Here is a 26,440-nt window from a genome sequence, read left to right on the forward strand (position 1 = left end):
GTCCAGACATTTTTTCCACAAATTTAAAGGATGGGCCTTTTAAATGCCTTGACAGTTTAGAACATAGAACAGTACAGCACAGAACAGGCCCTTCGGCCCACGATGTTGTGCCGAGCTTTATCTGAAAGTGTTTAACACACACTTTTGGTAGTTGTCTTTGACAGTTCCTTTTGACAACTCCAGTGAGTTTATGCACATTCATGTCTACTTTTAACAATCCTAAAAGGGTACCTTACCTTCCCCAAAAGCATCTTGGAACCATATCCAAAGGGGTACCCTACATCTCCAAAGGACTCCACAAAGTTCAGAATTGTTCCTACCAGGTCTAACCTGTGCACGTCCTGTTTCCCATCTCCAGTCCAATCCTGCAGAGAAGGAAGTTCTTCAACCCAAGAGCCCAAGGTGGCTGATAGAATCATAGAATCTACAGTGCAGAAGGAGGCCATTCGGCCTATCGAGTCTGCACCGATCACAATCCCATCCAAGCCTTATCCCCATAACCCCATGCATTTACCCTAGCTAGTCCCCCTGACACTAAGGAGCAATTTAGCATGGCCAATCCACCTAACCCGCACATCTTTGGGTCACCAAAATTAAACATGAGTGGAGGCAGCTGCTGATTGACATGGGCAGCTACCCTGGCGAAACGCGAATGGGCAAATCCTAACCCGGCCCCGCCCTGGCCTAGAGAAAATGGTAGGTGCCGTGTTCGGGGAGGGGGGGGGGGGGGCGAGGGCACTTCCAGATTTCAGATTATTCCACCATTTTTGCAGCAATGGAGAGGCTCGCTATCATTGCAAAAATCCAGGCCTACGTTTCTATATTTCTACCTGTCGATTAGAACGGTAACCAACGTGAACCCAAACCAAAGCAACTTCTCTTATCTCCAGCTGGATTTGCACTAAAATACTACATCCAATGAAAGCATGGTCAAGTTAAAACGTAGATTTGATGCTGCCGTGAGTCTGAAACCACTTCCTCACTACCCAAAGTACACAATCTGAACCGTACTGTCCCGGACATCGTGAAGAGGGAAATCTGCAATATTTGGCAGATCCGCTCGCTGACTTGGGTTGTCCTCTGGCTGGATTTGCTCATAACACGGTGCATTTAACCTGCCTGTAATTGAGATGGATGTTTAAATAAGGTGCCTTTTTGTTTTGCAGTTACGGGAGACTGAAGCATGCACCAGGGCAGCAGGTGTGCACTTAAACAGATTAATTCTGTAAATTATTCTTCTCTGTCTGATAACAAGAATTGTAAGCGTGATTCAATTTAGTTAATATTTCTCTCTTTGCACAGACATGCCCAGTGTTTCATCTAGATAAGGTGCGTCAAGTTGAGTGTGTATGAAAGGGATCTGGTCGGAACACGTTCTTGCTCCCACCTGCTTATCTTTTCTTTCCCTATTCTAACTACATTTGTTATCAGCCACATTTCTCACATTGATTGCACACAACACAATAAGCTGTCACTCTGCCTAATGCTTTTTTTGAAATGGGTAAAAACAATAGATTAAACGCAAAACTTCTTTTTTCTAGTATTTTCCACATTACCACATCTTTTATGTCTGAAATACAGTAGAATTTGGTAGTGGTATGTACTCTCAAGTTGATCTGACGACATGTTTTATTTGATTTGATTTATTATTGTCAGATGTATTAGTGTACAGTGAAAAGTATTGTTCCTTGCGCGCTGTACGGACAAAACATACCGTACGGAGAGAAGGAAAGGAGAGAGTGCAGAATGTAATGTTACAGTCATAGCTAGGGTGCAGAGAAAGATCAATTTAATGCGAGATAGGTCCATTCAAAAGCCTGATGGCAGCAGGGAAGAAGCTGTTCTTGAGTCGGTTGGTACGTGTCCTCAGACTTTTGTATCTTTTTCCCGACGGAATAAGGTGGAAGAGAGAATGCCTGGGGTGTGTGGGGTCTTTAATTATGCTGGCTGCTTTGCCAACGCAGTGGGAAGTGTAGACAGAGTCAATGGATGGGAGGCTGGTATAACACGTGTGTTATAGTCTGGAGCTATGGGTAGTGATGGTAGGCCTTTCCATCATTTAGACTGACCGGGAATCTCCCCTGCTCTTACTCCCTGCCATTGATGTGTTGGAAGGAGTTACAAGTTGATTCTCAACCTGTTTGACCACATTATGAGCGCCCCTTCCGTGGAGTGGAATTTGAACCTGGAACGTCTGGCTCAGAGGTAGAGACGCAACCAACTGTGCCACAAGAGCTGCAGTAGAACTTGCAACACCCAAAAAGAACCATCTGGCCCAACCAGTCCATGTCCTCATCTATCTTCTACAAGGGCAAACAGGATTCGCATTTTTATAGTGTCTGTCACAACCTGGGGTGAACCAAAGCACTTTACAACCAATGAAGTTTTTTTTAAAGCACTGGAATGTAGGAAATGCGGCAGCCAATATGTGCAGAGCAAGATTCCACAAACTGCAATGTGATCATTACTGTCCTGACAGAAATGGTGGAGGGCTTTCCCTCTCGAAGTGATGGTTAGAGATTCGTTGCGATTGTAAGGTCACACCAGACAGCATTTAGAATTCAACCATATTGTTTTGGGCCTGGAGTCTGCAGGTTATTGGCCAGACTAGGTAAGGACAGCAGGAAACTTCCTTTAGCTTTGAAGAATGAGAGATGACCTAATTGAAACACATAAGCTGGAATTATCCAGCCGTTCCCAGTGGTGGGATCTTCTGCTCCTGCCTTCGGGGGAACTCCCAGGGGATTTTCCACGCAGCGGGGAGGGGGGAGGAAAGGGGCTAGATAAAATGGGCAACCCTGTTAACAACGACAGGTCCAAAAGCTCTCAATGTCGGCCAATGTTGGGCCACCTCCACTACCGCGGAAAATCACACCAATAGAGTTCTTGAGAAGTTTGACAGGATAGATGCTGGAGTTATCCCTTTGCCAATTCGAGAATCTAGAACACGGAGCCACAGTCTCAGAATAAGGCACCGACCATTTAGGCCTGATATGAGGAGAAATTTCTTCATTCAGTGAGCTGTGGATGCCCAGTCACTGAGTATGCTCAAGGCTGAGGTGGACAGATTTTTGGGAAGATGTGAGGATACAGTGGCTAGCACTGCTGCCTCACAGCGCCAGGGACCCGGGTTCGATTCCAGCTCAGGTCACTGTCTGTGTGAAGTTTGTGCATTCTCCCCGTGCCTGCGTGGGTTTCCTCTGGGTGCTCCGGTTCCTTCCCACACCCCAAAGATGTGTGGTTGAAGTTGATTGACCATGCTAAATTAGCCCTTAGCATCAGGGGGATTAGCAAGGTAAATACATGGGGCTATGGGGAAAGGACCTGGGTGGGATTGTTGTTGGTGCAGACTCGATAGGCCGAATGCACAGCAGGGATTCTAGTCTATGATTCGAGTCGATAAATACTAAAACATCAGAGAATGCCAGAACAGGTCCTGGGAGAAAACCACTTGCTGGGGGCCTCCCAGCACCATCTGACCTTTGTTGCCAAGCCAATTACAAAGCAAGGCTAGCTAATTCTCTCTTCATTTCTTAATCTGCTTTATAAGCCTGAAGGCTGAATCTTTATCAAATAGCTTCTTAAAAAGAAACGCAGGGAATTTCTATTCACTACTGGGCACTGTCTGCTAATTTAGTTATGTCCTCTAAAGATTTCCATAGGCGCAGAACGCAGAACCCACTCCCTCCACCACCGATGCACAGTGGCAGCCGTGTGTACCATCTACAAGATGCATTGCGGGAACTCACCAAGGTTCCTTAGGCAGCACCTTCCAATTTGTAGTACAGACATTTTCCGTGTGGATGGATGATGAAGAAAGTTTAATGAACGTAAATCTGGGCCATTAACTGAACTGCGTTCTGAAGTGTAATGTAGAAATTGTGGCAGCCAATTGCATACAGAAATCTCCCACAAATGGCCATGTGATAATGACCAGATCACTTCTTTGTGACGTTGATTGAGGGATAAATATTGGTCAGGACACCTGGAGTAACTCTCCCGCTCTTCTTCAAAATAGGATAGTCTACATCCGTCTGAGAAGACAGACGGGGTATCTGACTCTGGAGTTGAACTTGAACCCACAAACATCTGACTCCAAGGCAAGAGCCCTACTAACGCAACCATACCTAACATTCGAGCTTAGTTGTACTTTGTTTCTCCATCTCTGATCTTAATACTCATAGAATCGTAGAATCTCTCCAGTGCAGAAGCAAGCCATTTGGCCCATCGAGTCTGCACCGACTCTCCAACAGAGCATCTTACCCAGGCTCAAACCCTGTCTTATCCCCATAACCCCACACATTTACCCCGTTAATCCCCCTAACCTACATATTTTAGGATTCTAAGGGAAGGGATAATCCAGGAAATTATAAGACGGTGAGCCTGATGTCAGTGGTGGGGAAGCTTTTGGAGAAGATATTGAGGGACAGGATATATGCACATTTTAGTCAGTGACAGATAGCATGGTTTTGGACAGGGAAGGTCATGTCTCACCAACTTGATTGAGCTTTTTGAAGAGCTGAAAAAGATAATTGATGAGGGAAGGGCTGTGGATGTAGTTTATATGGACTTTAGTAAAGCATCTGACAGGGTTCCACATGGCAGCCACATGGTATAAAAACTAAAATCACATAAGATTTGGGGGTGAACTGGCTCGATGGTTACAGAACTGGCTTGGTTATAGAAGGCAGAGAGTAGCGATGGAAGGGTGTTTTTCAGAATGGAGATCTGTAGCTAGTGGTGTTCCACTGGGATCAGTGCTGGGACCTCTGTTGTTTGTGGTATATATAAATGATCTGGAGGAAAATGTGGTGGTCTGATTAGTAAGTTTGCGAGGACACGAAGATTGGGGGAGTTGCTGATAGTGCCGGGGATTGTCAGAGGATACAACAGAATACAGATAGATTGGAGACTTGGGCACAGAAATGGCAGATGGAGTTTAATCTGGACAAATGTGAGATTATGCATTTTGGAGGATCAAATTTAGGTGTGAATTATACTGTAAATGGCAGAAGTCTTCGGAACATTAACATTCAGAGGGATCTGGGCGTGCAGATCCACAGTTCCCTAAAAGTGGCTACACAGGTGGCAGAGGTGATTAAAAAGGCATATGGTATGCTTGCCTTCATCAGCCAGAGCGCTGAGTACAAGAGTTGGGAAATCGTGATGCAGCTATATTAGGGTTAGGCCGCATTTGAAGTATTACATGCAGTTCTGGTCACCACACTACCAGAAGGACGTGGAAGCTTTGAAGAGAGTGCAAAGGAGGTTCACCAAGATGGTGCCTGCTCTCGAGGGTGTTGGCCATGAGGAGAGATTGGATAAACTAGAAGAGAAAATGCTGGAAAATGTCAGCAGGTCTGGCAGCACCTATAAGGAGAGAAAAGAGCTGACATTTTGAGTTCAGATGTCCCTTTGTCGAAGCCCTTTGTTGAATAAATGAGGATTGCTTTCACTGGAAAGACAGAGGCTGAGGGGAGACCTGATAGAGGTGTACAAAATTGAGAGGCATAAACAGGGTGGATAGTCAGAGGCTTTTTCCCCAGGGTGGAAGTGTCAATTGCAAGGAGGCACAGGTTCAAGGTGAGAGGGGGAAAGTTTAAGGGAGATGTGCGGGGAAGGTTTTTCATGCAGAGAGTGGTGGGTGCCGAGAATGCACTTCCAGAGAAGGTGGTGGAAGCAGGCACATTAACAACATTTAAAAGGCATCTGGATGGGTACATGAATAGGGAGGGAATAGAGGGATACGGACCAAGTAAGGGCAGAAGGATTTTTTTAGTTTAGTTAGGGCATCATGATCGACACGGGCTTGGAGGGCTGAAGGGCCTGTCCTGTGCTGTACTTTTTCTTGTTCTTTGTTCAATGCACATTTATACCCAGATCTCTCTGATCCTGCATCCCTTTTAGAATTTTACCCCTTATTTTATATTTTCTTTCCAAGTTCTTCCGGCCAAAATGTATCACCTCACACTTTTCCACATTGAACTTCATCTGCCACCTATCTGCCCACTCCACCAACTTGTCTACATCTTTTTGAAGTTCTGGGGTAACACAGAGCAATAATCAAACCTGCTTAGAAAGGAGGATGCTAAACTGGTATCAAGTTGGACAGAAACCAGGCTTCTGTGCCCAGATACTCTGAAGACAGGACTGCAGAATTATACCGAGTTACAATGACGAGCCAGCATTTGGCAGACACTATAAGTACTGGAATTGGGGGACAACGTTATTAGCCCCCTGCTTCCGCGGAGAATCTTGGACATGGGATGAGTTAAATTGCATCAATTTCCTAATCCCTTCGAAGTGTGACTGTCCTTCACATTTTTTTTATTGATTCATGGGACATGGGCGTCGCTGGCTGGCCAGCATTTATTGCCCATCCCTAGTTGCCCTTGTTCAGAGAGCAGTTGAGAGTCAACCACATTGCTGTGGCTCTGGAGTCACATGTAGGCCAGGCCAGGTAAGAATGGCAGATTTCCTTCTCTAAAAGACATTAGTGAACCAAATGGATTTTCCCGTCAATCGACAATGGTTTCATGGTCATCAGTAGATTCTTAATTCCAGATATTTTTAGTTGAATTCAAATTCCACCATTTGCCGTAGCGGGATTGGAACCCGAGTCCCCAGAGAATTAGCTGAGTTTCTGGATTAATAGTCTATTGATACTACCACTAGGCCACTGCCTTCCCTTATACCCTATTAGGATTAGTGTGAATGTAAAGACAAGGCAGCTGCAAAACTCCATTAGCCTCACTAACATAGCGGTGTAATTGTTTACAAGCCATCTGCTCTGTCGACCGGTTTACCTGCAGGGTGGAAAGAAACTGGATGGTTTAAATGGTTTAGGTGAAATTCCAGTGTGCACGGTCTACAGTAAATTTGATAAATAACCTGTTTCCTTGCATCCCTCTTTTATCATCACCCAGCTGTTGCCAGTGAATAAAGTTGTGCTGACACAAAGCAGACTGCAGCACTGAAGCTCGGATAACTACCCATTGACTTTCACTGAAATCCAAACAGGAGGAGATGCAAGAAGAAGATAACGGTGACATCTGGGAAATGTGGTAATCCAGAGAGCAATGTACCTGTTGTAAGTAATCATGTTCCATAATTAACCAGGGGTGTAATTAGATCTAATGATACTGAATATATCGTGCAACCATTTAAAAACACAAAACATCGGATGTCACCTGTTCTTAATGAAGGGATCAGTGACCTACTAAGATATGCTCCATGTTCATCAGTCAGTACATGGCACAGAAGAAAGGCGACGTTCGTGGTAAGCGATTATGAGAATCTTTTTATAACCAACGGTGGAATTTCAAATGTAAAATTATCACCTCAACACATTGCTGACTGTTGTTCCAGTCAACCTGCTTTCTTTCTTCGACGTAGATGGAGCACACGGCTGTTGGAATAAAGTAAATGTCGTTATTTATAATTAGAGGAGATTGACCATTAAATAGAACTTGATACTCGTGCGGTGAACTGGTTTTGTTCTATCTCACCGCCGAATCTTGGTTAGGTTGAAAGTCCTGCAGTTCTGATGTGTAACAGCGAGGCTTTGCAATTCCCACTGTGAAGCACATTGGCAGGTGAGCATTTGATGCATTCATTTGGAATTCCTTTGAACATAAACTGCAGTTTATAACAAGGAAATTTCTTACAGATGCATTCATGTTAAAATATTACAATCTTAACTCTTGAAATACCTCATGGAAAATGTCACGGTTTAACACAAACAACGCACCCGTCTCAAAAAACCCCCTCCCAGTTATGGGCAAGACCTGTCTTTTAACCCATATATCCTGGTTGTATTGTTGAAGTGAATGCTGTTTATATATCACCATTGGAAGAAACCGGAGCACCGGGAGGAAACCCACGCAGGCACGGGGAGAATCACACAGATGGTGACCCAAGCCGGGAATTGAACCCAAGTCCCTGGCTCTGTAAGACATGCTGATTAGGTGGATTGGCCATGCTAAATTCTTCCTCAGTGTACCCGAACAGGCTCCAGAGTGTGGCGACTAGGGGATTTTCACAATAACTTCATTGCAGTGTTAATGTAAGCCTACTTGTGACACTGATAAATAAACTTTAAGCTTTATAAGAAGGATACCACAGACTGCACAGAGTGCAGGGTCTGTCCTTATAATAGCACATCTTGTGTCTTGTGAATGGGTTTCATGTCAATTATGTGTGTCCATATTTTTCTTCCTCATTGGCTACCTGATTATTTCCAAATGTTTCTCCTTCTTAATTGTTTTTTTTTACTTTTGTTACTTACCATTCATATTAGACAAAAGCCTTTTCCTCTATTTCAGTTCTATTCCTTATATGAAATTCGCAGGAACAACAATGAGGCAATTCTTCATTCACCTCACTAACCCTAAAAATAAAAGATATTATATCGGAAACACAATTTGAAGACAAATGTCTTCTGAAGTTCAATGACAGTTCTCCTGGTCTTCCATCACCACCCCAGGAACATGCTATAAATCCTTCAAATTCTCACCCTTGTTTCAAAACCCTCAGTGGCCTCAGATTGGAATATTTTCTTGATGGTGAGAGACTAACAGCTGTGGAGGAGTTTTCATTATGAAGAAATCACTAAGAGATTGTGCACTGGTCCAAACAAAATCATTCGAAAGGCTAATGGAATGTTAGTCTTTATCTCAAGAGTTGGATTGGAAGCCAACAGTGGAGGCATCATGCAGATCTGTGGTGAGACGTCATCTGGAGAAATGTTTTCAGTTTTGGGCCCATAAATGCTGGTCTTGTTAAAGTTTATTTATTAGTGTCACAAGTCGTCACACTCCGGCGCCTGTTCGAGTACACTGAGGGAGAATTTAGCACGGTCAATGCACCTAATCGGCATGCCTTTCGGACTGTGGGAGGAAACTGGAGCAAACCCATGCAGGCGCGGGGAGAACGTGCAAACTCCGCACAGACCGTGATCCAAGCTGGGAATCGAACCCGGATCCCTAGCGCTGTGAGGCAGCAGAGCTAACCACTGTGCCACCCCACTGGAAGGGTACAATGTAGATTATCCAGAATACAAGAGCACAAGAAATAGGAGCAGGACCAAGCGGCAGAGCTCATCAAACCTGCTCCAACATTCAATATCATCATGGCTGATCTTGGGCTTCAACTCCACTTTCCCTCTCACTCCTCATGTCCCTTTATTCCCTAAGAAACCAAAAATCTGTCTATTCCTGCCTTAGATGTCTAAAAGGATGGAGCATCCACAATCCTCTGGAGTAGAGAATTCCAAAGATTCACAACCCCCTGAGTGAAATAATTTCTCCTCATCTGAATCCTAAATGAGCGGCCCCTTATCCTGGGACTGTGCCCCCCCCCCCCCCCGCCCCCCCGTGTTTTAGATTCCCCAACCAACAGAAACAATCTTTCAGCATCCACCCTCTCAAACCCCTTCAGAATCTTCTAGGTTTCAATGAGATCACCTCTTTTTCATCCAAATCCCAGAGAATATAGACTCAATTTACTCAGCCTCTGATCATAGGACAACCCCCTCAACCTTCGCTGTGTTGCCTCCAATGCAAGTACATCCTTCTGAGGAATGAAACCAGGGTTTAATGAGCTAAATTATGTGGATAGGTACTTATAGAGTCATAGAGGTTTACAGCATGGAAACAGGCCCTTCGGCCCAACTTGTCCATGCCACCTTTTTTTTTAAACCCTTATGCTAGTCCCAATTGCCCGCATTTGGCCCATATCCCTCTGTACCCATCTTACCCATGTAACTGTCTAAACGCTTTTAAAAGACAAAATTATACCCGCCTCTACTACTACCTCTGGCAGCTTGTTCCAGACACTCACCGCCCTCTGTGTGAAAAAGTTCCCCCTCTGGACTTTCGTATCTCTCCCCTCTCACCTTAAACCTATGTCCTCTAGTTTTAGACTCACCTACCTTTGGGAAAAGATATTGACTATCTACCTTGTCTATACCCCTCATTATTTTGTAGACCTCTAAAAGATCACCCCTCAGCCTCCTACGCTCCAGAGAAAAAAGTCCCAGTCTATCCAGCCTCTCCTTATAACTCAAACCATTAAGTCCCGGTAGCATCCTAGTAAATCTTTTCTGCACTCTTTCTAATTTAATAATATCCTTTCTATAATAGGGTGACCAGAACTGTACACAGTATTCCAAGTGTGGCCTTACCAATGTCTTGTACAACTTCAACAAGACATCCCAACTCCTGTATTCAATGTTCTGACCAATGAAACCAAGCATGCTGAATGCCTTCTTCACCACTCTGTCCACCTGTGACTCCACTTTCAAGGAGCTATGAACATGTACCCCTAGATCTCTTTGTTCTGTAACTCTCCCCAATGCTCTACCATTAACTGAGTAAGTCCTGCTCTGGTTCAATCTACCAAAATGCATTACCTCGCATTTATCTAAATTCCATCTGCCATTTGTCAGCCACTGCCCAATTGATCAAGATCCCATTGCAATCTGAGATAACTTTCTTCACTGTCCACTATCCCACCAGTCTTGGTGTCATCTGCAAACTTACTAACCATGCCTCCTATATTCTCATCCAAATCATTAATATAAATGACAAATGACAGTGGACCCAGCACTGATCCCTGAGGCACACCACTGGTCACAGGCCTCCAGTTTGAAAAATAGCCCTCTGCAACTACCCTCTGTCTTCTGTCAAGAAGCCAATTTTGTATCCATTCAGCTACCTAACCCTGGATCCCGTGAGATTTAACCTTATGCAACAACCTACCATGCGGTACCTTGTCAAAGGCCTTGCTAAAGTCTATGTAGACAACATCAACTGCACTGCCCTCATCTACCTTCTTGGTTACCCCTTCAAAGAACTCAATCAAATTTGTGAGACATGATTTTCGACTCACAAAGCCATGCTGACTGTCCCTAATCAGTCCTTGCGTCGCTAAGTGCCTGTAGATCCACTTGTACAACCACTTGCATGTGGTTGTATTTCCTTGAGTTTAGGATGGTTGATCTGGATTAGGATTCTAAAGAGATTCGATAGGATAAGTGTCAGGTATAGTTCAGGTGGTAGAAACTCTTGTCTCTGTGTTCGAACATTGTGGGTTTCAGTCTCTCTCCAGAGAATTGAGCACTAACCTAAGCTGAGACTTCTGTGCAGTACTGAGGGAACCAAAAGAGAAAATGCTGGAAAATCTCAGCAGGTCTGGCAGTATCTGTAAGAAAAAAGAGCTGAGATTTGAGTCCAGATGACCCTTTGTCAAAGCTGCACTTTTGGAGATGCCCTCTTTTGGGTGGAACGTTTATAGAGGCTTTGTCTATCCTCTCAGGTGGGCACAGAAGATTGACTGGCATTATTTTGAAGAAGAGGAAGGGAGTTCTCTCTAGTGACTTGGCTAATATTTATCCCTCAACCAACATCACAAAAAATTGGTCATGTAGCTCATTGTTTGTGGGACCTTGCTTTGAGCTAATTGGCTGCATCATCCCTACATTCCACTTGCCAGGACGAGTGCGGCTCCAAAAACACTCAAGAAGCTCAACGCCATCCAATGCAAAGTAGCCAGCTTGATTGATACCTCATCCATCAATTCACTCCCTCCACCACTGACTCACAGAGGCAGCAGTGTGTACCAAATATAAGATGCTCTTCAACAACTCACCAATGTGCCTTTGACAGCACCTTTCAAACCTGTGACCTCTATCACGAGAAGGACAAAGACAACAGATCCATGGAAACACCACCGTCTGCAAGTCCCCCTCCAAGCCACACACCACCTAGGTCAAAATCCTGGAACTCCCTCCTTTATAGCACTGTGGGTGTACCTACACCACATAGACTGCAGCGGTTCAAGAAAGCAGCTCACCACCACCACCACCTCAAGGGTAATTAGGGATGGGCAAGGGTTGGCCTTGCCAGCGACACCCACATCCCATGAAAGAACAAATGAAATATTTCAAAGCTACTACATTGGCTGTAAAGCGCTTTGAGGCATTCTGAGGTCGTGGAGCGAACTATAGAAACATATTTTCTTTTCCTTCAGAGAAACTATTTCTTCTGATGTGGGAATTCTGAACACAAGTGTTTTATAATTAGAGCGAGGCTATTTAGAAATCTCGAATCGTTTCTTCACAAACACAGTCATGGAAAGATTATTAAAGCGAGGAGATTTTATGAGTGGGCAGCAGAGAAGGAGAATTTTAAATGCGAGGTGAGAGCGGTGGAACAAGGTGAGATGCCCAAACACAGATTCAGCACGCTGATGTTTCCAGGTCAGGATTGGTATTAAACGTGGTTTGTACATGAGCTCTCTCCCCAAAAGGTGGTGTTGGGGCAACCAGAATTTTCAAGACTGAGTGATATTTGAGGAGGGGGTATCAATATGGAGCAAAGCTGGATAAATGGAGTTGCAATGCAGATAGGCCCGGATATAATTGAACGGGGGCAACAGGCTCGAGGGGCTGAATTCCCTACTCGTGTTTGTACCTTCCTATTTTACGGTCTAATGCTAACAAAGTATGCAAGGGGAGGCTCCAGACTCTGGAGACCCGATGGCAGGAATTCTCTGGCCATTCACGCCAGCAGTATTCTCTGGTCCCGCGAGCAGAAACCACCCCCCAGCCCCACCCACTGCGGGTTTCCGAGGGGTGCGGGTGGCTTCTGTGAGAATTCCCATCGACAATGGCGGCACCAGAAGGTCCCGGTGCCAGTGAATCGTGTGTCGCCAAGAAAAGTACTTGAGGGGAGGCCGGAGAACCCTGGACTTGCCGTTCCAGCAAGTAAGCAGGATTGGAGAGGAGAAAACTGGAGGGAAAAGTGTTCATGTGATCAGGCAATTAATTTCAGGCAACACGGGGCAGCATGGCGGCACTGCTGCCTCACAGCTCCAGGGACCCGGGTTCGATTCCCGGCTCGGGTCACTGTCTGTGTGGAGTCTGCACGTTCTCCCCGTGTCTGCATGGGTTTCCTCCGAGTGCTCCGGTTTCCTCCCACAGTCCAAAGATGTACAGGTTAGGTTGATTGGCCAGAGTGAATTGTCCCTTAGTGTCGGGGGATAAGCGGGGTAAATGTGTGGGGTTACGGGAATAGGCCTGGGTGGGATTGTTGTTGGTGCAGACTCGATGGGCCGAATGGCCTCCTTCTGTACGGTAGAGATTTTATGCTATGACTTGGCAGGAAACACACAGCAGTCGGCTCATGTACAAACCACGTTTAAGAATACCAATCCTGACCTGGAAACATCAGCGTGCAGACTCTGTGTTTGGGCATCTCACCTTGTTCCACCGCTCTCACCTCGCATTTAAAATTCTCCTTCTCTGCTGCCCACTCATAAAATCTTCTCGTTTTAATAATCTTCTCTGCTTCCCTCTCTCTGAGGGAGATTTCAACCTCCATCACAACTCATCCCGCTGTCTGTCCTCAGAACTCACTGCCCTCTCACCTTCCCTAAATCTCTCCCTCCATGTAAAATCCCCAACCCATACTCAGGGCTGCCTCCTCGACCTTACCACCTCACATAGCCTTGCTAATCCCATTGTATCAATCATGGATAAGGCCATTTCCAATCACTTCCTTATTAAAGTCTCCAATCGAAGGAGGCCATTCGGCCCATTGAGTCTGCACTGACCACAATCCCACCCAGGTCCTATTCCCATAACCCCACATGTTTACCCTAGCTAATCCCCCTGACACTAAGGGGCAAGTTCGCATGGTCAATCAACCTAACCCGCACATCTTTGGACGGTGGGAGGAAACCGGAGCACCCGGAAGAAACGCACGCAGACACAGCGGTCGTATTTTGTGTGAAGAAGTTCCATCAATACATCTACGGTCAATGGTTTTTTATAGTTAGAACCATAGAACCATAGAAAATTACAGCTCAGAAACAGGCCTTTTGGCCCTTCTTGTCTGTGCTGAACCATTTTTTGCCTAGTCCCACTGACCTGCACTTGGACCATATCCCTCCACACCCCTCTCATCCATGAACCCGTCCAAGTTTTTCTTAAATGTTAAAAGTGACCCCGCCTTTACCACTTTATCCAGCAGCTCATTCCACACTCCCACCACTCTCTGTGTGAAGAAGCCCCCCCTAATATTCCCTTTAAACTTTTCTCCTTTCACCCTTAACCCATGCCCTCTGGTTTTTTTCTCCCCTAGCCTCAGCAGAAAAAGCCTGCTTGCATTCACTCTATCTATACCCATCAAAATCTTATACACCTCTATCAAATCTCCCCTCAATCTTCTACGCTCCAGGGAATAAAGTCCCAACCTATTCAATCTCTCTCTGTAACTCATCTTCTCAAGTCCCGGCAACATCCTTGTGAACCTTCTCTGCACTCTCTCAACCTTATTTACATCCTTCCTCTAACTAGGTGACCAAAACTGTCCACAATACTCCAGATTCGGCCTCACCAATGCCTTATATAACGTTACCATAACACTCCAACTTTTATACTCGATACTCCGATTTATAAAGGCCAATGTACCAAAGGCACTCTTTACGACCCTATCCACCTGTGACGTCACTTTTAGGGAATTTTGTACCTGTATTCCCAGATCCCTCTGTTCAACTGCACTCTTCAGAGTCCTACCATTTACCCTGTACGTTCTACGTTGGTTTGTCCTTCCAATGTGCAATATCTCACACTTGTCTGCGTTAAATTCCATTTGCCATTTTTTAGCCCATTTTTCTAGTTGGTCCAAATCCCTCTGAAAGCTTTGAAAACCTTCCTCACTGTCCACTACACCTCCAATCTTTGTATCATCAGCAAACATGCTGATCCAATTTGCCACATTATCATCCAGATCATTGATATAGATGACAAACAACAATGGACCCAACACCGATCCCTGTGGCACACCACGAGTCACAGGCCTCCACTCAGAGAAGCAATCCTCCACAACCACTGGCACCGGGACCTTCTGGTGCCGCCATTGTCGATGGGAATTCTCTGGCTTCTTCCATTGAGTCAGTGTCTAATCCAATTTACTACCTCCCCATATATACCTAGCGACTGAACCTTCCTAACTAACCTCCCATGAAGGACCTTGACAAAGGCCTTGCTGAAATCCAGGTAGACAACATCCACCGCCTTCCCTTCATCCACTTTCCTGGTAACCTCCTCGAAAAACTCTAATAGATTGGTCAAACATGACCTACCACGCACAAAGCCATGTTGACTCTCCCTAATAAGTCCCTGTCTATCCAAATATTTGTAGATCCTATCCCTTATCACACCTTCCAATAACTTGCCCACCACCGACGTCAAACTTACTGGCCTATAATTACCCAGATTTCTTTTGGAACCTTTTTTAAACAACGGAACAACATGAGCCACCCTCCAATCATCCGGCATCTCCCCGTGAAAACTGACATTTTAAATATGTCTGCCAAGTTCCCTGCAAGTTCAACACTAGCTTCCCTCAAGGTCCGTGGGAATACCACAGCCCCTTTTGGTCTTCAAAGAAAACAAGGCAATTCCCCCCCCATTGCCCCTGCTTGGATACAATGCTTAATTTTAAGTTTATTTATTAGTGTTACAAGTAGGTTTACATTAACACTGCAATGAAATTACTGTGAAAATCCCCTAGTCTCCACATTCCGGTGCCTGTTCGGGTACACTGAGGGAGAATCTAGCATTCTTTCGGACTGTGGGAGGAAACCCATCCAGACTTGGGGAGAACGTGCAAACTCCACACAGACAATGACCCAAGCCGGGAATCGAACCCGAGTCCCTGGCGCGGTGAGGCAGCAGTGCTAACCACTGTGCCACCGCGCTGCCCTTGTTAGCGGCTGTCATCAACAGTGCTATTAATCAGCACCTGCTCAGCAATAACCTGCTTTGGGTTCCGCCAGGGTCACTCAGCTCCTGACCTCATTACAGCCTTGGTTCAAACATGGACGAAAGAGCTGAACTCCAGAGTGACAACCTTTGACACAAAGGCCGCATTCGACCGAGTGTGGCATAAAGGAGCCCTAGCAAAACTGGAATCAGTGGGTATCAGGGGGCAAACTCTGAATTGGTTGGAGCCATACCTGGTTTTTATGCCCGTAACTTTACCCAGACCAGAGTTGTAGGTCCCAAGGTGAAGACTAGCTGACTGTAAACCGTGGGAACAGCCCTTTCCTTTGGTGCACAATAAAGGATTATTGAATTATTAAAGCTGCTGAAACCTCATCCAGGCTTTTTTTTTTAACTTCTAGACTTGACTATTGCAATGAGCTCCAGGCTCCATTCTATCCTCCTTAAATTTAAGGTCTCCCAAGTCTCTGCTGCCTGTGTATTAACTTACACCAAGTCCCATTCACCCATCACCCATTTTTTTATTCATTGGATGTGGGTGTCACCGGCTGGGCCTGCATTTATTGCCCATCCCTAATTACCCTCGTACTGAGGGCCATTTCAGAGGGCAGTTAAGTGTTGGAATGTAACCGGTGATAACATCTTATCTATTTTAATGTGACCAATAATAACAAGCTGTAAGGGTCAGCTGACCCAGTAAACTATGTAACCAATTACAGAATGATGTGATGATCAGCTGACCAGCTGATTCAGTATAAATAAGAACCTGTTGGGACTTGTTGTTTTGCTTGGAATGGCCCAGGGTGAGGCCTCATGTTTGGAGTAATGAAGTTTCTTTATTAAACCTTTGCTTTGATTTCTAAGTTGGAGTAAGTTTTGTTATATTTTTATTGTCTACATTTGAAGAGTTCTTTCTGGATGAACATTAAGGGCCAACCACATTGCTGTGGGTCTTGGGTGACATGTAGGCCAGACCATGTAAGGACGGCAGATTTCCTTCCCGAAAGGACATAAGTGAACCAGATGGGTTTTAATAACAATCGGCAATGGTTTCATGGTCACCATTAGACTTTTGCTTCCAGATTTTTATTGGATTCAGGTGGGATTCAAATCCGGTTCCCCAGATCATTGCATTGGGATTTAGATTGCTAGTCCAACGACAATACCATTGCACAACTACCTCCCTTGTGTGCGTGCAGCTGACTTACACTGGCTCTCCGTTAAGCAAAGCCTCGATTTAAACATTTTCATGCTTGTTTTTAAACTCCTCCATGTCCTCACTGCTCCAAACCCACAGCCTTCCGAGATCTCAACACTCCTCTAATTCCCTCCGATTTTAACCGCTGCACCATCAGCGTTCGCACTTTGACTTGCCTTGGCCCAAAACTCTGTAATTCCCTCTCTAAACCCCTCCGCCACTCTACCACTCTTCCATTTTTATGATGCTCCTTAAAACCTGCCTCCTTGACCAAGCTGTTGACCATCTGGCCTAGCATTTACGTGAATCGGTGTCTATCCCCGCACAATAACACTCTTGCAAAGAGCCTAAGGGAATTTTATGACTTTAAACACGTTATGTAAATATGGATTGTTGTTGTTGTTTCCACCTCAAACCAACAGCCTCCCGGACGTCAGAGACCGCCTACTCATTCCGTCACAGCATTGCTATGCAATCCGACTACACAAGCAATGACAGATGGCAACACTTTGCAGCAACTCAAAGCAGATTAGCGAGGGCCTCTCTTGTGTTTGGAGGGACCAATTACCACACAGTACCCTCAGGGAGTGATATCAGATGTTCGCTGGGGCTAAATAATATTTGAATTGAAAAAAATCATCCTCTGAACACCGCATTCTGTGTTTAGTGTCAGCAGGTTGTAATTAGCTAATTAAATGAGTGGGACTGACAGAATGGCCCAGTGGGAAATGATGTAACACAGACAGCTCCTGAAATATGAGGAGGAAGCATCTTGGAATATTAAGTGCTGACAACAGTTAACACCTTGTGCTTTAATGAATATCTTTTGCTGCAGGTTCAGAGGTTGAGAGGGAAGTTTAAATAGACCCCCCGACTCGCACTGAATGGGTCCCATCTGGTGCCTGAGGTTGACAAAATATATTATGAAGCCAACTCAAAAATAGGAAGATTTTCATGCAGCCATGTTAACACATTTTAGTAATAATATCACCCAATGCAAATTCACCCGTCAGCTCTTCCTTCCCTTGGTAAATGTTTTCTTTACTCTCTCAAAACTCTTTGAGGTACAGTTTTCTAGGTAGACATCTGACACTTCACCCTGTTTTTTAAAAATTCATTTGCAGGATGTGGGCATCACTGGCTAGGCCAGCATTTATTGCCCATCCTCAGTTGCCATTGAGAAGGCGGTGGTGAGCTGCCTTCTTGAACCGCTGCAGTCTCTGAGGTATAGGTACACCCACAGTGCTGTTAGGAAGGAAGTTCCAGGATTTTGACCCAGCAACAGCGAAGGAACGGCGGAATATTTCCAAGTCAGTGTGGCTTAGAGGGGAACTTGCATGTGCTGGTGTTTCCCCTGTACCTGCTGCCCTTGTCCTTCTAGATGGTAGAGGTCATGTGTTTGGAAGGTGCTGTTTAAGAAATCTTGGGGAGTTCCTGTAGTGCATCTTGTAGATGGTACACACTGTTCATCAGTGGTGGAGAGATTGTTTGTGGAAGAGGTAACTCTCAAGTGGGCTGCTTTGCCCTGGATGTTGTTGAGCTTTTTCAGTGTTGTTGGAGTGTTTATATGATTAGGAGTATTTGCAAACTCATTGATGTTTGTGGAAGCTTGCTGTGAACACATCAGTTGCCTCATATTCTACAGCAGTGACTACTTTTCAAACACATACTTTGGCCGAGAATATCCGGCCGCGCTCATCCCAAGACCGGAAAATCCAACCAGAGGTCAACGAATCTTTGCATGGTTCATGTCCCACCCGCTACGATTCCCGAGGTGGACGGGACGGGAAAATTCCGCCCATTGGACGCGAAGATCTTTGGGACATCTGGCCGTCGTGAAGAAGCAAGCCTGAATGGTATAATGCCATTGAGTAGAGGACTGTCCTATTGAATGTGACAATGATTCAACACCTAACATCGCCCATTTCACAGAGGTATGACTGCTACAAAACCAAATTAAAAGAAAAGCAATGCTCAATCTTCATTTTAACGGGGTTCGCAAATGTGTTTCAGTGATCAACAAAATAATTTTAAATGGATGTGATGAGTCAGGACATCCAGAGGTTGTTAAAGGCACTATATAAATCCAATTGCTAGTTCGAAAAGTTTCCGCATTCCCAAAATACCCTTTATATAGTCTGTTTCTCTCTCAATAACTTTCTCCTCTTTATCCTCCTGTGAGGTTCTTGATGACATGAAGTTTCATACGCATTTATTGTCCCTCCCCCTTCTCCAGCCTTCAGTGAACCTCATCAGCCAGGTTGTCATAGAATCATGGAATGCCTACAGTGCAGAAGGAGGCCTTTCGGCCCATCGAGTCTGCATCGACCACAATCCCACCCAGGCCCCATCCCCATAACTCCATGCCTAGAGCCTAGCTAGTCTTCCTAACACTAAGGAGCAATGCACCTCACCAGCACATCTTTGGAGTGTGGGAGGAAACCGGAGCACCCGGAGGAAACCCATGCAGACATGGGGTCATTATTGTCATTAGTCATTATTGAGAGCTTTTGAACTGGCTGTGGAGGAGTCTCTCAGCGACCTAGGCCCAGGGCTCTGGAATTCCCTCCCCAAACCTGCCCAGCTCTCTACCTTGGTTCCATCCTTTGAGAAGAATTTTTAAAATCTATGGGTGGGATTTTTCCATCCTGCCCGCCTGGGGACCAGAAATCCCCGCCTGAGGTCAACGGACCGTGTAATGGTCCGTTAACCTGTCCACCCAGCTCGTGACGATTCCCACAGTGGGCGGGAAAGGAAAATGTATCCCTACATCTTTGACCAGGTTATCGGTCGTCTCTCCTAATATCATCTTGTGTGGCTCGGTCTCGCTATCTTCCTTTATAACGTTCCTGGGAGATGCCTTGGGATGGTTCATTATGTTCAAGGTGCTATCTACAAGCTGTTGTTGTTTCTGCAGGCATCCTGTGCACTGGCAGAACACCATGGAGCAGCTGTCAGGAGAACCCGTTTCCATTCCGAATCCTCCCTGATTGCTTCTCATGAGAATCAAGCCAGAGAATGCCCGCCGTGCAGAAAGAGACCAGCTGCCCCATCGAGAATGCACCGACTCTCCAAAAGAACATCTCACCCAAGAACTCCCCACCGCCCTGTATTTACCAAGGCGAATCCCCCCAACCTATACAAGTTTGGAGCAGAGTTGCTGTTGGGTTCATCAGATCCTTGCGCTGGGAAATGTCATTGCATGAACTCCTCACGAGCCCCTGAAGTAGCTATCCACTTGTGAACCTTGGCAGTGAGTGGTAGCAGGCAGATCAATCGATAGGAAGGGTTTAAGGGAAGCAGAAAGTGGCATCACAGCCCCATCTTGCCCTCACCCCCATGCCCATATGTGGGCCCTTTCTCATTCTTGCTGTCAAATCCCTCCATGGACTCGTTCCTCCCTCTCTCTCCAATCTCCGCCAGCCTCACAACCCTCTGGGCATTCTGCGTTCCTCTAATTCGGGCTGCTTGAGAATTCCTGATTGTAATCACTCCTCCATTAGTGGCCGTGCCTTTAGCTGCTAAGACCCTAAGCTCTAGAATTCCCTCCCTACAACTCTCCTCCTCTCTCCTCCTCTCTCCTCCTACCTCTTTGACCAAACTTTTAGTCATCTGTTAATATCAATCGTGTGGATTTTTAAAATTCATTCGTGGGACATGGGCATCGCTGGCTATTCAGCATTTATTGCCCATCTCTAGTTGCCCTTGGAGGACAATTGAGAGTCAACCACGTTGCTGTGGCTCTGGAGTCACATGTTGGCCAGACCTGGTAAGGACGGCAGATTTCCTTCCCTAAAGGACATTAGTGAACCAGATGGGTTTTTTCGACAATCGACAATCGTTTCATGGTCATCAGTAGATTCTTAATTCCAGATATTTTCTATTGAATTCAAAAACCACCATCTGTCGTGGTGGGATTCGAATCCGGGTCCCCAGAACATTAGCTGAGTTTCTGGATTAATGGTAGCACAGTGGTAAGCACTGCTGCTTCACAGCGCCAGGGATCTGGGTGATTCCCGGTTTGGGTCACTGTCTGTGTGGAGTTTGTACGTTGTCTGCATGGGTTTCCTCCGGGTGCTCCGGTTTCCTCCCACATTCTGAAAGATGTGGGGGTAAGGCCTGGGTGGGATTGTGGTCGGTGCAGACTCGATGGGCCGAATGGCCTCCTTCTGCATTGTAGGGTTTCTATGTTTCCATGTTTCTATGTGCTGGTTAGGTGCATTGACCCAAAAACAGGAGTGTGGCGACTAGGGGAATTTCACAGTAACTTCATTGCAGTGTTAATGTAAGCCTTACTTGTGACAAATAAATACATTTTAGCAATAATACCTCAAGTCCATTGCCTCCCCTAGATGTGAAATAGTCGGTCCTGTGAATCACCTTGGGGCGTTTTATGACATTAAAGGCGCTATATCAATGCAAGTTGCTTCATTGAAGAGGAGTTCATTATAAATTAACATCATGAAATTTTAACACACTCCTTGTTACCTGTCATTAAACATTCATTTTAAATGCATTGTAAAATCAAACAAGGTGGCCTAACTTTCGGAATCCTGCAGACCCTGGAAACTTGCGCTGACAGTATAGCTGAGCTTGTTTCTGTGATGTTGGAGTCCCCGGGGTGTTTCTTCTACAGTTGCTTATTTAATGATAAAGTCCCAAAACTCAGGAATTTTGATAGCATCTTCTGGATTTGTTTGCTGCTATCGAATGGGGAGGTCTCAATTATTAATACCTGCTTCGTTATTCAGGCTTATTACAAGCAGTTAACGAAACGTCCTCGCTAATGACTGTGCGCTGACAGTCAGGGTGTAGTGATCTGCTGCGACTGCCAAATGTTTTAATTCCATACCAACCCCTGAACAATCACACTTCCATCAGCTGTGAGCCGCCACAATGAGCTGCTTCATGCATATTTCACGGGACATTGCCAGGGGGCTGGCAGGCTGTGCAATGGAAAAGCACCTAATACTCTGGAATAATGGAGAAGGCTTCATAATCCGTGCATCACCTTAGCCTTGTGCTCTCCTTCACACTGGGGAGGCCAAGCGCAGACTGGGTGACCGCTTTGTGGAACACCTCCATTCAGTCCGCAAGTTGTTGGCACGGTGGCACCGTGGTTAGCACTGCTGTCTCACAGCGCCAGGGACCAGGGTTCAATTCCCGGCTTGGGTCACTGCCTGTGCGGAGTCTGCATGTTCTCCTCCCACAGTCCGAAAGGCGTGCTGGTTAGGTGCATTGGCCATGCTAAATTCTTCCTCAGTGTACCCAAACAGGCACCGGAGTGTGGCAACTGGAGGATTTTCACAGTAACTTCATTGCAGTGTTCATGTAATCCTACTTGTGACACTAATAAATAAACTAAAGTTAGAGATGTAATGAGTGTGACCTGAGGTCCCGCTCACCTGCCACTTTAATTCTCCACCTGGCTCCTGATCCGACCTTCCTGTCCTTGACCTGCTGCACTGTTCCACTGAAGCTCAATGGAAGTTGAGGAACGCCTTATCTTTCGATGGGCACTTTACAGCTTTCTGGACTCAACATTGCGTTTGGATCATTACCCTGACCTACATTTTATCCCGTTTTCCTTTGTTGTGTTTTTTTTTCTCTCATTCCTCTCTTACTTTGCATTCAGACCACAGCTATACTGCCATTCACAACCCCTTTTGTTTCTTCACGTGTCCCATTACCACTCCCTGCATCATGAAAACTTCTGTCGTTTACTCGTTCCTGCCCTCTCCCCAATCATAGGCCACCACTTTTCTTCTTCATCCCCCTCTCCCTGCTTTCACTGGCTCAAAACATTTCCAGCTTTCCCAATGCTGATAAAAGGTTGTGGGCCTGAAACGTTAACTCTGGTTCCCTCTCCAGGGCTGCTGAGCTTTTCCAGCATGTTCTGTTTTATTTTTAAATCACCTTAACTCTGGAATCCATTTGCTCACCAAGTGTACGAGAGACTCTCAAGGTGGTACAATCCTGGATTCACAAGTCCAATAGCATTCCTGGAATTGGAAAGTATTAGAAAGCAAAGGTCCTTGTTAAAGTGAGCACAAGATCCTGTCTCCAAAAAGGTCAGTAGAATCGTCTAAAGCATGCACCTATGTAAAACTGCGGATCCAGGCCTCCACTGAACCAGTTCCTCTCATCCTGCCACTCTGCAATTTCTAGCATTTGCAACTGCCAGAATAGAACATAGAACAGTACAGCACAGAACAGGCCCTTCGGCCCACGATGTTGTGCCAAGCTTTATCTGAAACCAAGATCAAGCTATCCCACTCCCTATCATCCTGGTGTGCTCCATGTGCCTATCCAATAACCGCTTAAATGTTCCTAAAGTGTCTGACTCCACTATCACTGCAGGCAGTCCATTCCACACCCCAACCACTCTCTGCGTAAAGAACCTACCTCTGATATCCTTCCTGTATCTCCCACCACGAACCCTGTAGTTATGCCCCCTTGTAATAGCTCCATCCACCCGAGGAAATAGTCTTTGAACGTTCACTCTATCTATCCCCTTCATCATTTTATAAACCTCTATTAAGTCTCCCCTCAGCCTCCTCGGCTCCAGAGAGAACAGCCCTAGCTCCCGCAACCTTTCCTCATAAGACATACCCTCCAAACCAGGCAGCATCCTGGTAAATCTCCTCTGCACTCTTTCCAGCGCTTCCACATCCTTCTTATAGTGAGGTGACCAGAACTGCACACAATACTCCAAATGTGGTCTCACCAAGGTCCTGTACAGTTGCAGCATAACCCCACGGCTCTTAAACTCCAACCCCCTGTTAATAAAAGCTAACACACTATAGGCCTTCTTCACAGCTCTATCCACTTGAATGGCAACCTTTAGAGATCTGTGGATATGAACCCCAAGATCTCTCTGTTCCTCCACAGTCTTCAGAACCCTACCTTTGACCCTGTAATCCACATTTAAATTAGTCCTACCAAAATGAATCACCTCACATTTATCAGGGTTAAACTCCATTTGCCATTTTTCAGCCCAGCTTTGCATCCTATCTACGTCTCTTTGCAGCCTACAACAGCCCTCCACCTCATCTGACCTCGTTTTAAAAAATAATAATTTACAGGATGTGGGCGTCACTGACGAGGCCAGCATCTGGACCCCATCCCTAACTGCCCTTGAAAAGGTAGTGGTGAGCTGCCTTCTTGAACCAGTGCAGTCCCTGAAGTGTAGGTACACCCACAGTGCTGGTAGGAAGGGAGTTCCAGGATTTTGACCCAGCCACAGCGAAGGAATGGTGATATGTTTTCAAGTCAGGATGGTGAGTGGCTTGGAGGGGAACTTCCAGGCGGTGGTGTTTCCCATGTGCCTGCTGTCCCTGTCCCTCTAGGTGAGTTGTGGTTTTGGAAGGTTTAATGACCTCGGTTGGCTTCCAGGTGGGAATAAAGCCGCTCTGTACCTTCCCTGCACCTAACTTAATCAGCGGGAGTTGAGAGGCCAGTAAGTACTCCACCCCCATCCCACCGTCCCATCTGATTCTACCACCCTCACCCCCCCAGCCTCCCAAGGACGGAATTAAATTCTGTCCAATAGTTTTTAACAGGAGGGAAGAAACAGTTTAATTTCTCCCTTTCTTTTATCTATTTCCTGCTCATTGGGCAGCCTGGTGGCACAGTGGTTAGCACTGCTGCCTCACAGTGCCAGGGACCTGGGTTCGATTCCCGGCTTGGGTCACTGTCTGTGTGGAGTCTGCACATTCTCCCCGTGTCTGCGTGGGTTTCCTCCCGGTGCTCCGGTTTCCTCCCACACTCCAAAGATGTGCCGGTTCGGTACATTGGCCATGCTAAATTGCCCCTTAGTGTGCCTGAACAGGGGCCAGAGTGTGGCGATTCGGGGATTTATCACAGTAACTTCATTGTAGTGTTAATGTAAGCCTACTTGTGACAATAATAAATAAACTGAACTAAAACTAAACTAAACTAATTGAAGCCAATGGAAGCAGCCCAACAGGTACCCTAAAGTGGGATAAGTTAACTGCAGACAGACCGTGAATTCAATCTGGGATCCCACTGTGTGCTATGGTTTTGTTCTGTGTTTAGCAGTTTGTGTTTGCACCCTGCCCTCGGGGCAATGTAATTCCAAGTCAGGATGGTGAGTGACTTGGAGGGGAACCTCCAGATGGTGGTCGAACCAATGAGCTGCCACCAAACATGAGTAAAAGCAAAATGCTGGAAATCAGAAATAAAATTGGAAAATGCTGGAAAATCTCAGCAGGTCTGACAGCTTCTGTGGAAAGAGAAACAGAGTTAACAAGCAGAATTTTCCCGTCCCACCCACCACGGGAATTGTAGCGGGTGGGGGCGGACCATGCAATGGTCCCTTGACCTCAGGCGGAATTTTTCGGTCTTGGGGCGTGTGCGGTCGAAGAATCTGGCCCAATGTTTCAAGTCCATATGACCCTTCGACAGAGCTACCACTAAACATTTGACTGGCCTCCCCAGCTTGGTGGAAGTATCATGATGAGGCATGAAGGTTACCCAAAAGTGACGAGTTTTGGCCTCTGCGTGCACGCTGCCTTCGTGCCAACAATCTCAGGAACCAAACTCAGCCTGGAACCATGTCGAGCCTGTGCGCTTCTAATAGCAGAGACATAAGTGTCGTTCAACAGACCTCAGCAGAATCAATCACCCTTTCTCCACTTCCTGGTTTTGCTTTACAAAAGGAAGCAGACCAAAGGTCTGTCAGCATCCAAAGAGAAAGCAGGTTCATGCCGCTATCTGAAATGATGGGGATAGTTCTTGCCCCAGTGGAGTGTAGCACTCCAGTGGAGAATGCTTCTTGTCAATCTGCAGGCGTGTGGCCCATGATGGACCATCCATTGAAATCAAAGACCTGTTTCTGCTGGTGGCAAACCCAAGAATCTTACTTCCCTGGAGCCCTACTCCGATTGGGGCGTCAGGCCACAGAGTTGTTCCTGATGATGTTAACATTCCTGCTGCATATTTCTAGTAATTATGGCTCAAATTCCACCTGTCAATACTTGCTCCTTTTTGATCCTTTTCTTTATATTTAATATGCTCCACCCTTCCAGTCCTGGCACAACCCCAATTTTAATTGCTCTGATGTTGGTGGTCCTACCTTCAGTCATCTGTGCCCTAACCTTTAGAATTCCCTCCTTAAACCTCTCTACCTCACTCACCTTCTTTAATAAATAAAGGAGAACCCACCTCTTTGACCAACTTTAGGCCATCAAGTCCTAACATCTCCTTATAGAAACTTAGAAGATACGAGTAGGAGGAGGCCATTTGGCCCTTCGAGGCTGCTCCACCATTCATCATGATCATGGCTGATTGTCCAACTCAATAGCCTAATCCTGTTTTCTCCCCATAACCTTTGATCCCATTTGCCCCAATTGCTATACCTAGCCGCCTCTTGAATACATTCAATGTTTTGGCATCAACTATTTCCTGTGGCAATGAATTCCACAGGCTCA

Source organism: Mustelus asterias, chromosome 15, assembly GCF_964213995.1.
Source record: "Mustelus asterias chromosome 15, sMusAst1.hap1.1, whole genome shotgun sequence".
In the NCBI taxonomy this organism is placed as follows: domain Eukaryota; kingdom Metazoa; phylum Chordata; class Chondrichthyes; order Carcharhiniformes; family Triakidae; genus Mustelus; species Mustelus asterias.